The sequence below is a fragment of the Amblyraja radiata genome, chromosome 12, assembly GCF_010909765.2.
Source record: "Amblyraja radiata isolate CabotCenter1 chromosome 12, sAmbRad1.1.pri, whole genome shotgun sequence".
NCBI classification, from domain to species: domain Eukaryota; kingdom Metazoa; phylum Chordata; class Chondrichthyes; order Rajiformes; family Rajidae; genus Amblyraja; species Amblyraja radiata.
The window spans coordinates 58,001,712-58,019,817 of NC_045967.1; the positions used below are offsets into that span (position 1 = coordinate 58,001,712).

At 44.5% G+C, this 18,106-nt stretch overlaps 1 protein-coding gene and 1 long non-coding RNA gene across 2 annotated transcripts in view; both read right to left on the reverse strand.

Moving 5' to 3' along the window:
* LOC116979253 (kelch-like protein 13) overlaps nt 1-2,493 on the reverse strand; it is a 184,640-nt gene extending 182,147 nt beyond the window's left edge. The window contains exon 1 of the mRNA XM_033030855.1: nt 2,489-2,493. The gene's annotated coding sequence lies outside the window, so the exon portion shown is untranslated. The remainder of the gene's footprint in view (nt 1-2,488) is intronic.
* Nucleotides 2,494-3,881: 1,388 nt separating this feature from the next.
* LOC116979254 lies at nt 3,882-10,642 on the reverse strand. Its single transcript, XR_004413655.1, has 3 exons — nt 10,610-10,642; nt 9,375-9,379; nt 3,882-3,895 (listed from the first exon to the last, which is right to left on the reverse strand). It is a non-coding gene; the product is annotated as an uncharacterized LOC116979254 (long non-coding RNA).
* Nucleotides 10,643-18,106: the final 7,464 nt, after the last annotated feature.

Consider the following 18,106-nt stretch of genomic DNA (forward strand, 5'->3'; position numbering starts at 1 on the left):
GGAGGGGGAGGTGGTGGTGGGGAAGGGGAAGGGTGGGAAGGAGGAAGTGGTGCAGACAGTTTTGGTGGTGGAGGAGGAGGGGGAGGGATGTGGGGAAGGGGAGGGAGGTGGTGTTCAAAGATCCTATAGCGAGCAAGATAGATCACTCGACGAAAAAGACGTAGTACGGCCAAGGGCAGATTCATGGGTAATTTTCGGCCCCATTTCCGTAACCGGCTTCCGTCTCTGCACCAAAGATCCCATAGGTTACTAGTGCGGAGAAGGAAGCCGGTTACGGAAACATCCTCGTAAAAATAAAAGTTATTTGGTAAAAATCTTCTCATTTTCAGAATTATAATTTATTAACACAAACTGTTCTCCCGCAACGTTGATTACACAGCGAGTCGGGTCGGGTCGGGTTACTGAAATGGATGAAAAAAAGGCCCATGTTCCACCGTTGCGTACTACACGTCAGCCCATTGCATTCAGAAGGAGTGGTCTATCTTGCTTGCTGTAGGATCTTTGGTGGAGGTGGTGGAGGAAGAGGTGAGGGGGGGAGGGGAGGAGGAGGAGGTGGGGGAGGGTGAGTGATGGGCGCCCACACACACACGGTCAGTCGAAATGTGCAGGAAGGAACTGCAGATGCTGGTTTAAACCAAAGATAGACCCAAAAAGCTGGATGTAACTCGGCGGGACAGGCAGCATCTCTGGAGAGAAGGAATGGGTGACGTTTTGGGTCGAGAGCCTTCAGACTGGTTAGGGATAAGGGAAACGAGAGATGTAGACGATGATGTTGACAGATGAAGAACAATGAATGAAAGATATGCCAAAAAACTGACGATGATAAAAGAAACAGGCCATTGTCAGCTGTTTGTAGGGTTAAAACGAGAAGCTGGTGCGACTTGGGTGGTGGAGGGATAGAGAGAGAGGGAATGCCAGGACTACGTGAAGTAAGAAAAATCAATATTCATACCACTGAATATTGCTGTCCAAGCAAAATATGAGATGCTATTCCTCCAATTTGCTTTTAGCCTCACTCTGACAATGGAGGAGACCGAGGACAGAAAGGTCTGTGAGAATGGGAAGGAGAATTAAAGTGTCCAGCAACCGGGAGATCAGGTTGGTTCAGGCGGGCTGAGTGAAGGTGTTCTGCGAAATGATCTCCCAGTGTACGTTTGGTCTCGCCGATGTGTAAGAGTCATAGAAACATAGAAACATAGAAAGTAGGTGCGAGAGTAGACCACCAGGTCCGTCGAGCCCGCACCGCCATTCGCTCATGGCTGAACACTAAACAGACACACTTACCCACAAACAGTAGACACAAGACACAGAACACAAGACACTACCCTCCCCTTTATACCGCTATCACCCCTCTCCACCCCAAGAACCTCGTGATCTCCTGGGGGAGGCAAAAAACCGGATAAAAACCCAGGTCCAATTCGGGAAAAAAATCCGGGAAATTCCTCTCCGACCCCAATCCAGGCGATCGACACTTGTCCAGGAGATCACTCAGGTCTTACTATACTAACCATACCTAGGTCCATATCCCTGCCCTCTCCCCGTAGCCCCTTATCCCCTTGGCAGCTAAAAAACCATCTATTTTAGTCTTAAATATATTTAACGTTTCTGCTTCCACTGCTCCCTGGGGCAGTGAATTCCATAAATTAACCACCCTCTGGGTGAAGAAGTTCTTCCTCATCTCAGTTTTAAAAGAGCCCCCCCTTATTCTGCAACTATGTCCCTAGTTCTAGTCTCCCCGATCATTGGGAACATCCTCGGTGCATCCACCCGATCAAGGCCCCTCACGATCTTATATGTTTCAATGAGATCGCCTCTCATTCTTCTAAACTCCAAAGAGTAGAGTTCCAGCCTACTTAACCTTTCCTCATATGTCAATCCCCTCATTGCAGGAATTAATCTTGTAAACCTTCGCTGCACTGCCTCCAGGGCTAGTACATCCTTTCTTAAGTATGGACCCCAGAACTGTACACAGTATTCCAAATGTGGTCTCACTAATACTGTGTACAGCTGCAGCAAGACCTCCGTGTTTTTATACTCAATCCCCCTAGCAATAAAGGCCAAAACTCCATTGGCCTTCCTGATTGCTTGCTGCACCTGCATACTAACTTTTAGTGATTCATGTACTAATACCCCTAGATCCCTTTGCGTTGCATTACAACGCAGCTCCTCCTCATTTAGAAAATAACTTGCCCTATCATTTTTTTTTCCCAAAGTGAATGACTTCACATTTATTAGTATTAAATTTCATCTGCCAAGTTGTTGCCCACTCACCTAGCTTATCTATATCCTTTTGCAGACTCTTCCTATCCTCCTCATCCCCTACTTTTCCTCCCATTTTTGTATCGTCCGCAAATTTTGATATATTACACTTGGTTCCCTCCTCCAAATCATTTATATAAATTGTGAACAACTGGGGTCCCAGCACCGACCCTTGCGGAACCCCGCTAGTTACCGGTTGCCATCCCGAGTATGAACCATTTATCCCCACTCTCTGCTTCCTATTTGTTAGCCAATCCTCTACCCATGCTAATATATTACCCCCAATCCCATAATTTTTTATTTTTAGCAACATCTTGAACAACGGATACAGTGGATGAGGTTGGAAGATGTGCAAGTGAACCTCTGCCTAACCTGAAAGGACTCTGGATCTCTGGACAGAGTCGAGGGAGGAGGTATGGGGATAGGTGTTGCATCTTCTGCTGTTGCAGGGGAAGGTACCTGGGGTTTGTGTGGGAAGGGATGAGTTAACCAGGGAGTTGCAGAGGGAACAGTCTGCGGAAGGCGGAAAGGGGTAGAGATGAGAAAATGTGGCTAGTGGTGGGATCCCGTTGGAGGTCGTGGTATTTTCGGAGGATTATCTGTTGCAGGATGTTCAGATCTTTTCAGTGAAACACCCTCTGCTCCATCTGCCGATGCCATCGGATAAGCGGTGCAGAAGTGTGAAACGCACACCTCCAGATTCAGGTGCAGGAAGGAACTGCAGATGTTGCTTTTAACTTCGTATGGCTGTATGGAACTCAAATTTCACTGTACCTTGATTGGTTAAGTGACAATAAATACGAACTTGAACTTGGTTTACACCGAAGATAGACACAAAAAGTTGGAGTAACCCAGCTGGAGAAAAGGAATGGGTGACGTTTCAAGTTGAGACTCTTCTTGAGGAAAGACATTCTTGCCATAGAGGGAATGAGGAAAGACATTCTTGCCATAGAGGGAGTACAGAGAAGGTTCACCAGACTGATTCCTGGGATGGCAGGACTTTCCTATGAAGAAAGACTGGATAGACTCGGCTTGTACACGCTGGAATTCAGAAGATTGAGGCGGGATCTTATAGAAACTTACAATATTCTTAAGGGGTTGGACAGGCTAGATGCAGGAAGATTATTCCCGATGTTGGGGAAGTCCAGAACTAGGGGTCACAATTTAAGGATAAGAGGGAAGTCTTTTAGGACCGAGATGAGAAAATCATTTTTTACACAGAGAGTGGTGAATCTGTGGAATTCTCTGCCACAGAAGGTAGTTGAGGCCAGTTCATTGACTATATTTAAGAGGGAGTTAGATGTGGCCCTTGTGGCTAAAGGGATCAGGGGGTAAGGAGAGAAGGCAGGTATGGGATACTGAGTTGGATGATCAGCCATGATCATATAGAATGGCGGTGCAGGCTCGAAGGGCCGAATGGCCTACTCCTGCACCTATTTTCTATGTTTCTTCAGACCATTCTAGATTTCCTTCGAGATCTATTTTGATCTGTTGTTTTCACACCTTACCCTTCCATATCTTTAGTTTCCCTCTCTCCTGACTCTCAGTGTGAAGTAGGGTCCCGACCCGAAATGTCACCCATTCCTTCTCTCCAGAGATGCTGCCTGACCTGCTGAGTTACTCCAGCATTTTGTGTCTACCTCCAGATTCAGGGACATTTGCTTCCCAACTGTTTTCAGGCTACTGCAACCAGAGAGCAGTGCTGAACTACTATCTACCTCATCAGGGACCATCGGACTGTCTTTGATCGAACTTTACTGGCTTTACCTTGCACTACACATTATTCCCTTATCATGTATCTGTACACTGCGAATGGCTCGATTGTAATCATGTATTGTCTTTCTGCTGCATGAATAGCACGCAACAAAAAGCTTTTCACAGTACCTCGGTACACGTGACAATAAACTAAACTGAACTATGTGGAGATAGACACAAAATGCTGGAGTGACTCAGCTGGTCAGGCAGCATCTCTGGAGAGAAGGAATGGGTCACGATTCGGGTCGAGTCCCTTCTTCAGTGGACAAGGGAACAAGAGCAACAAGAATAACCCACAAAGCGAACCAAAATGGGCTCTCCAGGAAGCCCTAGCTGACCTTACTCTGGAAAATCACCTGTCCCAAAAAGTCACTTTCCCTACCAGGCGTGATGAGACAAGTGGCACCGAAAATACTTTAGATTTATTATTCACTTCGCATCCAGATTTAATTTCGGAAGTTTCATCGTGTGCTGGAATTAGCGATCATTATATTATCCAAGCAAAACTGCACACAATGCTTAAAGTTCCTTCAAAACCACCACGTAAAATTTCCCTCTGGAGAAAAGTGAACAGTGAGGAATTTAAAGACTTGGCAAAAAAACTGGGAAAAGATTTCTTCAACCTGCAACCAGATAAAAGATCCGTAAAAGACAACTGGGTGTGGCTGAGAAACTCTTTAAATAATAATGTTACAAATCATGTTCCTCAAAAACTCATTAAGGGCCGTATGCGTCCTTGGTTTTCGGCAAAACTGAAACGTCTCTGCAGTAAGAAAGAGAAGTTTTATATCCGTGCCAAAAAAAGGGGTACAAAACTGGACTGGGACAATTTTACTAGAGTGCGAAAGCAAGTCGATCGTGCTATTAGGAATGCTCATAGACAACATGTTTTTCTATTCTTGGGGGAGAGCAGCCCAAGGCTTTTTGGAGATATGTGAAATCCAGACGGACAGCCAACACTGGTGTCCAGATGCTTAAAGTGAACAACTGTCTGATCACTGAGGACCAGGCGAAAGCAGAAGCTCTTGCAAACCAATTTCAACACGTTTTCACCCGGGAAGATGTGGAGCCTTCATCATTTCCAGTCCTACTGCCCAGCCCATATGCTGATATGCCTGCTATTAAAATGGAGGTTGAAGGTGTCAAGAAGTTATTGCTCAACATTAATACCACAAAAGCAATTGGACCAGATCAGATACAGAATCAAGCCCTCAAGATCGCGGCCGAAGAACTGGCTCCAGTTTTGAAGTTCATTTTCCAACAGTCGCTTGACTCAGGTGATGTTCCGCTGGATTGGAGGAAGGCTAACATCACTCCTCTCTTTAAGAAGGGTTCAACCACCAACCCAGCGAATTATCGTCCTGTTTCATTAACAAGTACTTGCTGCAAATTGCTGGAGCATTTAATTGATAGTAATCTGATTAGACATGTGAGCAAACATAACATTCTTGCTGACAACCAACATGCATTTAGGAGGGATAGATCATGCGAGTCTCAGCTTATCCTGACGACAAATGACCTGGCCAAGCACCTTGATGATAACGTCATCACGGATTTAGTAGTGCTGGACTTTTCTCAAGCATTTGATGTCATCCCACACTAGAGACTGCTTCGGAAGCTTGACTTCTATGGTATTCATTCCAACACGAAACGATCGATTTCCAGTTTCCTGACAAAGCGTCTTCAGCAAGTGTGTGTGAACGGAAAGAGCTCCAATTGGCATCCAGTGTTGAGTGGTACATCTCAGGGCACAGTACTTGGCCCACATCTGTTTTTGCTTTACATAAATGACATCCATGAAAAAGTCACAAGTACGACCAGACTATTCGCTGATGATTGTTTGCTGTACCGTCCAATTAAGTCAGCTGATGATGAAGATGCTCTCCAAAAGGATCTCGATACTATGGTTGAGTGGTCACAACAATGGGGCATGCAGTTCAACCCTTCCAAATGTGAAACCATGCGTGTCACCAGAAAGAGGAATCCAGGCGAAACATCTTACAATATACTTGGTGCCGCCCTTGAAGAATCCAAACAAACCAAGTATCTTGGCATTAAATTGCAAAATGTGTTTCTTAAATGTTACAATAGTCCCTGCCTCAACCACCTTCCTCTGGCAGATTGTTCCATACACCCACCACCCTTTGTGTGAATAAGTTACCCCTCAGATTCCTATTAAATCTTTCCCCCTTCACCTTAAACCTATGTTCTCTGGTTCCTGATTCCACTACTCTGGGTAAGAGACTCTCTGCGTTGACCCGATCTATTCCTCTCATTTTATACACCTCTATATGATCGCCCCTCATCCTCCTGTGCTCCAAGGAATAGAGTCCTTGCTTCTCCTCAGGATCTCCCTTGTACATAACACCAGCAGTCCTGAACCAAAACTCCGTCTCCATTTCTCTCCACAGTTCCTTCAACACTTTGTGTTGTGCTGAAGTTTCCAGTTTCTGTAGTGGCTACGTGTCCAGGCGTGAACGATGGGTAGCTTCATCTATCCAACTATGTTGGAGCAGCATTGACATAAGGATGGAGGAGTTTCCTACAGTGTTCTCAGGAGAACCTAGCCACAATGTCCACGGGTTCTTCAATATTCCCCCGGGTCCTACCGTGAATGCATCAAAGAGGCAGCCAGCATCATCAAGGACCCGCACCACCCTGGCCACACACTCATTTCACTCCTGTCTTTGGGAAGAAGGTGTAGGAGTTTGAAAACTGTACCTTCCATGTTCACGAACAGCTTCTTTCCATCAGCCTTCAGGCTATTGAACACCACAAACTCCAACCAGACTGATATACGCTGCCTGGGTTTCACTAGGTATTTTGGGTTTTATTTATGCACTTTTATAAAATGTATTGAACTTCTTTTTATGTTTATTTAATACATTGTCTATTGAGAACTGTGTTTACAAACCTGTTATGCTGCTGCTGCAAGTAAAAACTTAGTTGATCCATTTCCGAACACATGGCAATAAAATAGATAGATAGATAGATAGAATTTATTTGTCACGCAACCAGGGTCGGTGGTATTTGGGTTGTCAGCAGCAGTACAATAATAAAGAACACACAACCACAATAAAAATGTAACACAAACATCCACCACAGCATTCATCACTGTGGTGGAAGGCCCAGAACTTGGCCAGTCCTCCTCCATTTCCCCCCGTGGTCGGGACCTCCACCCTCCGCAGCCGTTGCTGCGGGCGTCCAGATGGTAAGGGACAAAGTCAAAGTCAAGGTAAGTCCAGAATCGGCTCTTCCCCACCGGAGACCGCGGCTTCAGGCTGGTGTAGGCCGCAGGCCGGCGGTCGAAGATTTAAGGTTCCTGCCGTGCCGCAGCCAGAAGCACCACAGACTGCAGGGCCGATGGTCGAAGCTCCCCTCCAGGGGTGATGGTAAGTCCATGCCGGACCCACGGTAGAAGTTGGCCGCGGGCCGGCAGTGATGGCTTCTTCTTCCCCCGGGTCCCCCACGAGGGATCGCGGGCTGTAGACGCCGCGCCAGCTGAAACTCTGCAGACCGCGGCTTCAGGCTGCCGGCTGCCGCAGGCCAGCGAAACGGAGCGCTCCCCTCCGGCGAGCCCCAGCGAGGGCTCGCCCGCTCCGCGCCGGGAGTCCACGTTGCGCCCGCCACTGAAGTCCCGGGCGCGTCTCCGTGGAAAGGCCGCGCCGATCCTTGTAAGGCGACCTGGAAAAAGTCGCCTCTCCGTGGAGGAGGCAACTAAAGCGGTTTCCCCCTTACCCCCCCCCCCCACACCACCCCCCACACAAAACACACAAAGGAACATTAAACAAACTTTAAAACATACTAAAAATTGAAAAGACACGCGCTGCTGACAGGGCTGCTGCCACTGCAGCACCCCCTATTCCTCTATACTCTTAATAGTGTATGTCGTGCTCTTATTAGACCCCGCAAAATGCATCAGCTCGCACTCACCGAGTTCAATTTATCATCTCTGCTCAATTTGCCAACTGATCAATGTCACTCCGTAATCTGACGTATCACTCACACCTCACCATCACCACCTCCACCAATACTCCTGCTGGAGATCATAGAAACATAGGTGCAGGAGTAGGCCATTTGGCCCTTCGTGCCAGTACCGCCATTCAATGTGATCATAGCTGATCATCTAAAATCAGTACCCCGTTCCTGCTTTTTCCCCATATCCCTTGATTCCATTAGCCCTAAGAGCTAAATCTAACTCTCCTGAAAACATCCAGTGAATTGGCATCCACTGACATCGGTGGCAGAGAATTCCACAGATTCACAACTCTCTGGGTGAAAAAGTTTTTCCTCATCTCAGTCTTAAATGGCCGACCCCTTATTCTTAAACTGTGACTCCTGGTTCTGGACTCCCCCAACATGGAGACATATTTCTTGCATCTAGCCTGTCCAATCCCTTAAGAATGTTACGTTTCTATAAGATCCTTCTAAATTCCACTGAATACTTCTTTCTTATTTCTCTCTTTAAAAAAAAAAAATGAAGTTGTACAGAGAATGTATTATGTCAACATAATTTTGGGAACCTGTAAAAAGGTACCATTGTATTGTACTCACTTCTAATTTAAAAAAAATTTAAATAAATAAATAGATTCCACTGAATACAAGCCCAGTCGCTCAATCAAGGTGTTAGATTGGAGACGGGCCAGTTTCAAGGGGAAGACGACTGATCTGCCTGGGTGAATTGGAATCTAATCCAGGCAGGCAAAATTAATGCCTTTACCGTAGAAATGTTTCTGCTAGATTCGAGCTCCAATGGGAGAAGGATAGAAAATGATAAGAGAGAAATCTGCAATTAGTGAAGAAGATACGATGAAAAAAAGGGGATGTGACAAATACTAGTTATCACGAGAAAGTTCAGTGAGGAAGTTAAAAAAGGAAATGAGATGACATAGAAAAAGACTCAGCAAACATGAAATCCAAAAATAGGTACGTGAGAAGGAAAAGGGTTGTAAGAGGAGATGAGTGGGGCCGTGCGGGGTCCTGAAAAGGAAATCTATTCACGGAATCAGGGAGGCACTAAATAAGCTGTTGACATCAGTCTTTAACATGGAAGAGAATGCTGCTTGAGTTTCTGTAAAGGAAGATATAGTTGAGATTCCAAATGGGTTAAGAATCGACAGAGGATGTGCAAAGTAAACAGTTGTGGTGTCAGTCCAGGGTTCTCATCATCTGGTTCAAATGAGATACTATGTGAGCTGTTTAAACGTTGGGTATGAAACTGCAGAGGCCAGGGCTTTATTCTGAATGCGGGGGGGGGGGGGGGGGGGGGGGGGGTGATGTCTGAGGTCTGGAATATTGCAAATATTTAAAAATAAACTACAGAATAAACCCAGTAATTGCAGACCAGTCTTTTTCTTTACTTTACCTATCTAGTCCCTCCACAGATGATGCCTTTCGTGCTGAGTTACACCAGCACTTTATCTTTAGTTTATTATTGTCATGTATACTGAGGTACTTTGAAAAGCTTTTTGTTGCCTGCTATTCAGTCAGTGAAAAGACAACATCATTGCAGATAGACACAAAAAGCTGGAGTAACTCAGCGGGACAGGCAGCATCTCTGGAGAGAAGGAATGGGTGACGTTTCGGGTCAAGACCCTTCTTCAATGTCACCCATTCCTTCTCTCCAGAGATGCTGCCTGTCCCGCTGAGTTACTCCAGCTTTTTGTGTCTATCTTCGGTTTACACCAGCATCTGCAGTTCCATCTGCAATCAAGCCATCCACAGTGTGAAGATACAGGATAAAGGGAATGACGTTTAGTGCAAGATAAAGTCCAGTAGAGTGCAATTAAACATAGTCTGTGGGCCTCCAATGAGGTCGATGGTAGGTCAGGACCGATCTCCAGTTAGAGAAAGGATGGTTCGGTTGCATGAGTCAGGTGGGGGGGGAGTTCCCCCGCCACGGGTGCCATGTAATCCCGTGCTACCTGCTCCATGGTCGGATAGTCGGCGACTAAACCATCGCCCCCACCTGGTTTGCCAGGTGAGGAGGGGACTGTGGACCTCCAGCAGGACCAAAAACAAGACCTGTCAAAGAGCAGATGAGCTTCTGGCGAGCCAACGGCAATCCACATTTCAGTAGAAGTTGCGATCACTGTTGTACATAGCATTGTAAAGCCCCTGTCCCACTTAGGAGACCTAAACAGCAACCTCTGGTGACCTTGCCCGCCACCGAAGGTTTCCATGAGGTCTCCAGAGGTTTTGGTCACTCTCCCTAATGGTCGAAAGTGGTTTCCACGTGGTCGAGGCTTCATCTAGGTTGCTGCTATTTTTTCTTCATGATTAAAACCAGCCCCAAATAAAAATAGGTTGCCGTTTTAAAAATCGATAATTTTTTAGTCGCAGGTCTAGTCGAAGCCGGTTTTCTTCATAGTCGAGGAAGGTTTTCAACATATGTGTGGGAGGTGGTAGGAGGTTTCAGGTCACCTCGACCTTGATTTTTTTTTGGGTGGCGGGCAAGGTCACCAGAGGTTGCTGTTTAGGTCTCCTAAGTGGGACAGGGGCTTTAGGCACCGTTGATGTTTTCAACGATGATGATGATGAGTTGCATGAGAACAGCTGGGAAGTAACTGTTCCAGAATCTATAGGTATGCGATACTCAAGGTTCTAGCATCAGCTGTTCCTTGTGTCTCCATTGTGATTTTTCGTTTGATTAATTGGCAAGGTGATTGAGGAAAATGCAACTGAAAAGTACAAGCAAAGGAGTCATGATGGACCTTCATAAAAACTCTGATTTGGCCAATAACAGAGGACTGAAGTATTCTGACTGGTTACATCAGGAATGCAAGAGGCTGCAGGGGGTGTTGGTACCAGCCCAGTCCACCATGGGCAAAGGTCTCCCCACCATCAGAGGCTTCTACATGAAATGCTGCCTCACAAAATCAGCATCTATCTAGAATTTCCCACCATCGGGTCATGCCCTCTTCTCACTGCTACGGTCAGACAGGAGGTGCTGAAGCCTGAAGTCCCCATACCACCAGGTTCAGGAACAGCTGCTTTCCTGCAACTATCAGATCAGGGACCACATTACCAACGTCCAGCTCCATGGGGAGATGTCACCTCTGACTGAGACGATCAGGTGGAGAAGGATGAGGTTCGCTGGTCACTGCCAGCAAACAAGGTTGTGCTGTGGGAACCCATCCATGGAAGACAATGCTGAAGACGTTGATGGAAGATGCATGTGTAGAGACAAAAGAGGAGCTTGCCAGCTGCATGGAGGACAGAGATGTGTGGTGCGTCCGTCACCGTGCCCGTTGGAAACCAGCACCAATGCGTCGCTAATGTTTTCAACGAGGATGATGATGATGATGAGATTCTTGAACCTACCTGCATAATTCCAATCCTGCCTCAGTCGCAGAATACCACGGATTTGTTAATTTTTCTAATTGTTTTTTGCATTAATGTCTTTTCGTTCAATGTCTTTCATTTCTTTTTTTACTGTCTTGCAAAATTGATGTTCAGTTTGTGTTTGTGTGTTTGTCTCAATCTATGTCATTGCAATGCTGCTAAAAGCCAGATTTCCATGATGCCTGTACCTCAACGTACTTGTGCATGTGAAAACAAATTCGACTTGAGTCCAAAGAAGAAAGCCAAAATAACTGTTCTTTCCCTCCACAGATGTTGCCTGAGTTCCTCCAGCATTTTGTGTTTGCTCAGGATTCCAGCATCTGCAGTTTCTTGTGTCTCCAGGATAAAATCAATGATCACCTAGAAAACCACAATTTTGTGAATGCAAATTTGTATTCTCTGACAATTAAAACAATGCTCTTTGAGGAACTGTGATGAACAGGATTTGGTGTGTGTCTATCATTACCATGCAGACACACATCAACGTGATGCAATATGTGAATACCTGAACTGAGACCTTCATTCTGAGGATAGAGTAACAGACTTAACTTCAAAAGATTAATAGATATCAGCAACTGGTGGTGAGAATTACAAGCTGACAAATGCTTCAGTTTTGTTTACAGGTACAGCATGGAAACAGGCCCTTCGGCCCAGCGAATCCACACCGACCAGCAATTCCCGCACATTCACACTACCCTGCACACATCAGGGACAGTTTTACATGGTTTTACATTTATATCAAGCCAATTAACCTACAAGCCTGCACGTCTTTAGAGCATGGAATGAAACCGAAGATCTCGGAGAAAACCCACGCAGGTCACAGGGAGAACGTACAATTTCCGTACTAACAGCACCCGTAGCCAGGATCAAACCCGGGTCTCTGGCAGAAGCGTTGGTAAATGCAGAGAACAAAAAGAGAAGAGAGCTATTTTGTTAAATTATTATGTCAATTTTCTTCTGATATAGCTTTTTCCCATCAGAAAAAAAGTTCCAGCTGAATCCATAATATCTGAAAAAATGAAAAATATATAAAGAGACTGGGAAACTGGCAGAAAAATTGGGCAAAGTTAGAACGTTTTCAGAGAGAAAGCTCAGAGATTAAGCTCAACAATCTCCAATGCTAGGTAGACAAAAATACTGGAGAAACTCAGCGGGTGAGGCAACATCTATGGAGCAAAGGAATAGGTGATGTTTCTGGTCGAGACCTCATCAATCTGAAGAAGGGTCTCGACCCGAAACATCACCTATTCTTTCGCTCCATAGATGCTGCCTCACGCGCTGAGTTTCTCCAGCATTTTTGTCTACCTTCGATTTTTCCAGCATCTGCAGTTCTTTCTTAAACAATCTCCTATGCTATATAATTTCATCATTTAGCAAAAAAAAGAAAGGTAGTGAAAAGCCCCAAATAAACCAAACAATATTTTTCGAATGCTACATGTTTTCCATGTGTAATTGTGCACATTCATAAGAATAATACAAACAGGAGAGGGCCAACTGACCCTGAAATCCAAGAGATAATGGCTGACTCACCCTGATTTCAACACAATTTTTGTGCTCTCTCTCTCACCATAATCTCCTGATTACCTTGTTGAAATAGAGTGATACAGCGTTGAAACTTGCCCACACCGATCAACATGTTTCAACCACACTAGTCACACCTGCATGCATTTGGCCCATATCCCTCGAAGCCTATCCTAGGTATCAATCTGTGCCCTCAATATATTCATTAACTGTTCTCTGAGATAGAGAGTATCAAATTGTCATAATCTTATGAGAAAGGAAAATGTTCCAAAATTGAATTTTTAAATAGATAATTTCTGGTGAAACTCGTTTCTAGGTACAACCACTACACTCAGCATCCACCCGATCAATGCCTCTCAGATTGCCACAAAAGAGCATCTCTCATTCTTCTGAACACCGACCGATGTGCACAGGCCTAACCTGCTCAACCTTTCTTCACATTCCAGAAATCACCTCTGTGAGGTTTCTGTGCACTGCCTCTGAAGCAAGCACGTCCTTTTAAAAATAGACAGTATAACAACAACCCTGTCGACTTGAATCAATATTTCCCTACTTAGTTCATAACCCTTGTAATAAAGGCCACATTCTCAGCATTCCTAATTACCTGCTGTGTTTGCTTGCCAATATTTTCAGTTTCATGGACCACGGACCCTAGATACTTTCATACCAACACATTTCACAGTCTCAATCCTTTCAACAATTTGCATTTTATTATTCCATTTCAAAGTGGACGACCTCACATATCCCTACATTCTACTCGATCTACCGACCTTGCTCAACCACTTGTCTCCTTTGTGGGCTGTTTGTGTTTACTTCACATTACATTGCATTTACGTCAGTAAGCTAAGTTTACTTGCCAACATTAGATTGTTAATCCACCTATCTTTGATCATCAGCAAACCTGGCTTTCTATTCAATTCCTTCATCCATGTCACGAATATTGAGTGTAAAATGCTGAGATCCCCAGAATTGATGTCTAGTTATTAATTGTTAATCTGAAACATAGAAACAGAAAAATAGGTGTGGGAGTTGGCCATTCGGCCCTCCGAGCCAGCACCACCATTCAATATGATCATGGTTGATCATCTAAAATCAGACACCCTTCCCTGTTTTTGCCCCATATCCCTTGATTCCTTTAGCCCTAAGAGCTAAATCTAACTCTCTCTTGAATATATACAGTGAATTAGCCTCCACTGCCTTCTGTGGCAGAGAATTCCACAGATTCACAACTCTTTGTGTAAAAATGATTTTCCTCACCTCAGTCCTAAATAGGATGACAGAAGTTTTAGATTTAGTTTAGCAAGATAGATTTAGTTAGATTTAACTCCCAGGGCTAAAGGAATCAAGGGATATGGGGGGAAAAGTAGGAACGGGGTACTGATTTTCGATGATCAGCCATGATCATATTGAATGGCGGTGCTGGCTCGAAGGGCCGAATGGCCTACTCCTGCACCTATTTTCTATGTTTCTAAGTTACAAATTTGAAACTGAACGCCAAGGGGCAGGTGAGGCCATTGATTAGCATTTAGTGGTGATTACTAAACAGTGATGTGAATTTAGTGCTGCTTTCTAATGTAGCACCTTGTTGAACCAAGCACTGCGGGATATGTTTGTGCTTAAGCTGATGAGCAAATTCAATGTGAATTTAATGTTGTGCATGGAGTTAAATAGCCACTTCTTTGGCGACAACTTGTAAAAATGCCAAATAATTTAATTTAGGGCATAACGTCAGTGTTAACTTGATGTATGTTTACAGAGCTGCAGCAATAACACTTAACCGAGTTTGGCACAAAAAGCTAGACAGATGGAAAAAGCTGATTCTGATGGTGATCACAAATCATATATGACAGTTTCGAGCAATAAACTGTAAAAACAGGGGCTCATAACCAAGGTGGTTAAAGCTAGAATTTTGCCAAATTCTCAATGAAACACCGATAACAGAAACCAAGAGGACAGGCTGTGTAAGATCGAACTGATGAACAACGTTTGAACAAGGTACATTAGTGACAATGGAAAGTAGAGTTTAAAACGTTAACATTAATGACCAGTAATAATATCAACATTGACATAGCTGCCGACTTTAATTACAAACAGAAATATGTGTAGTAACAAGTTCAGAAAATTATCTGTGCCAAAACATCTGGATATAATAAGATGTTGAAAGCTTGTCAGACTGCTCCTGATGGACAAAGATGCTTCTCCCCAGCTGTGCAGCTTTGGAGGTGGCGGAAGACTCTTATATGGGACCTGCAGATTCTGATGTGGGTGAGGCTGAATGATGGAGGTATGGTGGGTAGTTTGGGGGATTGTGCATCAATTCCACTGGTTATGAATGGCCTCTGAGCTTGCTCCGTACTAGCATGTACAGATGCAGAGTGTACCATCTGCAAATGGTATTTCATTTACTCACCCGAGCCAGTGTAAAGCCACCACCTCCACAGCCCACGATCACCACCACCACCACAATGGACAGGTCAAGCCAGCACATGGGAGCTCCACGTCTACACGTTCCACTGTAACTTGTGCATCATCCTGACTCAGAAATATATCACAGCTGGGTCTTTCTCCAGGAACTTTCTGCTCAACAACATCAGAGAACCTCATGAAACAGTCTAGGAACCCATGAAACAGACACCAGACGGCAGCAGGAGACAGAATCTTGATTTCCAAGGCCAGGAGGAGAAGGGGAGTGTGAGACATAGTATTGTGAGATAAATGAAATTTTCACTACTCGTAATTAACTTAACTTTATTTAAGCTTTAAGCAACTTATTTCTTTAATACATAAACTCAGAAACGTCTGGCAAACATGACTGATTCCGCAGCCTTTTCCCGCCCGAAATACTTCGCACACGCGCACACTCCGGAAATGTCCTGCGCATGCGTCCTCTAGAAATGTCCTGCGCATGCACACTCTCTAGAAGAGCTCCGCACATGCGCCCACTTCATTCTCCCCTCCTATTTATAAGTTGAGACGGTCAGGAGGTTTAATACGTCTTGATGACCGTCGCAGCACTGGAGCCTCATGAGATACCGGTGTTTCAATAGCTGGGGGTAGATATATTGCTTGGTCATCAACTTCACTCATATTGTTATTTAGATTTTCAATTTTAGAATTTCTTGTAGAAGTTTCCATAGAGGATGCTGGAAGTGTTGGAGGAAGTTCTCGTGTAGTGTTATCAAGAAGTGACAGAGCTGACGGAGGAAGTTCTCGATTAGTGTTATCAGGAAGTGACGGAACTGATGGAGAAGACGGACATGGTGCAAGGTCACGAAGTGAGACAGTTGACTGACGTCCATCCCGATACTTGATAGTTGCAGAAGAAGGGTTGACATCAGTCAGTTCAACTTCATCAACAAAAGGTTCATTCTTATTTAATCGGACATAACGACGAAGCAACACAGGCCCAGGGCTCATCAACCATGATGGCAGAGAAGTACCACTAGAAGAACGCCGTTTGAAGTTAAAGAACCGCTCGTGTGGAGTAGTATTGGTAGCAGTTGACAGTAGAGATCTGATGGAGTGTAATGCATCTGGTAGAACATATTCCCAATGCTGATCTGGTATATCATTTGAGTTTAAAGCCAGTTTCACTGCTTTCCAAATGATTCCGTTATACCTCTCAACCTGACCATTTCCAATAGGATGATATGGTGTTGTTTTACTTGTTGCAATTCCTCTCTTAGAAAGGTAGTCCTTTAAATCTTTTGACATGAATGAGGTGCCCCTATCAGAATGTATGTAACTTGGAAATCCACAGAATGAAAACAGTTGATCTAAACATTTGATAACCATAGCAGCTGAAATATTTGGACAAGGAAAGGCAAATGGAAACCTCGAATATTCATCAACTAAGGTAAGTATATAAAAATTTCGAGAGGAGGATGGTAAAGGCCCTTTGAAGTCAATACTCAAACGTTCCATAGGTTGAGTAGCTTTGATCAATCTTCCTTCTTCAGGACGGAAGAACCTTGGTTTTAATTCAGCACAGATTCTACATGAAGCACACGTCATCTTCACATCTTCTGTAGAGAAAGGTACATTTTTGGAACGAACATAGTGTAACAAATGAGTGACTCCAGGATGACACAGCCCATTGTGAAGATCAGTGAGTGCAGAAGAATGAACAGAGGCACAAAATGCTCGAGTTAATGTGTCCGGAGCAACATTATTCTTACCAGGGCGGTACTCAATTGAATAACTATATGCAGTTAATTCAATCCTCCATTCATGAATTTAACTATTTTTAATCTTCGTTCGTTTCCGATTATCCAGCATAAAAGCTACTGAACGCTGATCTGTTATCAAAGTGAAGTGCTGGCGAGCAAGGAAATGACTCCATTTCCTCACTGCTTCAATAATTGTTGTAGCTTCCTTTTCGACGGATGGGTAGTGCAATTCACTACCTTGGAGAGTACGAGACATGAAAGCCATTGGTCGTCCTCCTTGATTTAATGTTGCTGATACTGCTAAATCAGAGGCATCACATTCAACAACAAAGGGGAGATCCTCATCGATGACGTGTAATGTCGCAGATTCCAATTGTTCCTAGAAGAGCTCCGCACATACGCCCACTTCACATAGAAAATAGGTGCAGGAGTAGGCCATTTGGCCCTTCGAGCCAGCACCGCCATTCAATGTGATCATGGCTGATCATCCAACTCAGTATCCTGTACCTGTCTTCTCTCTATACCCCCTGATCCCTTTAGCCACAACGGCCACATCTAACTCCCTCTTAAATATAGCCAATGAACTGGCCTCAACTACTTTCTGTGGCATAGAATTCCACAGATTCACCACTCTCTGTGTGAAATTTCTTTTTCTCATCTCGGTCCTAAAAGACTTCCCCCTTATCCTTAAACTGTGACCCCTTGTTCTGGGCTTCCCCAACATCGAGACAATGTGCGATGAAAGGGAAAGCTGCAAATGTAGCTATTAAGCTATTCATCTTAAAAGATACGACCTCCCAGGCATGTGGGTACCACAGTCTAGGAAGGGTGACTAGATGGCGTGCCTTGCTTTTAACTTTACTTTAGAGATACATTGTGGAAACAGGCTCCTCAGGCCACGAGTCCATGCCGATAATGTAAATAATTAATCCTCAGCTAAGGGGGATCCTTTCTCTCAGGGTGCAAACAGCCAACAGGAAAGGCCATAGCTATATGATGAGGGGGGGAATGTTGAATGGAGTTGTGCGGGCAAGTATTTTATACAGAGAGTAGAGGTG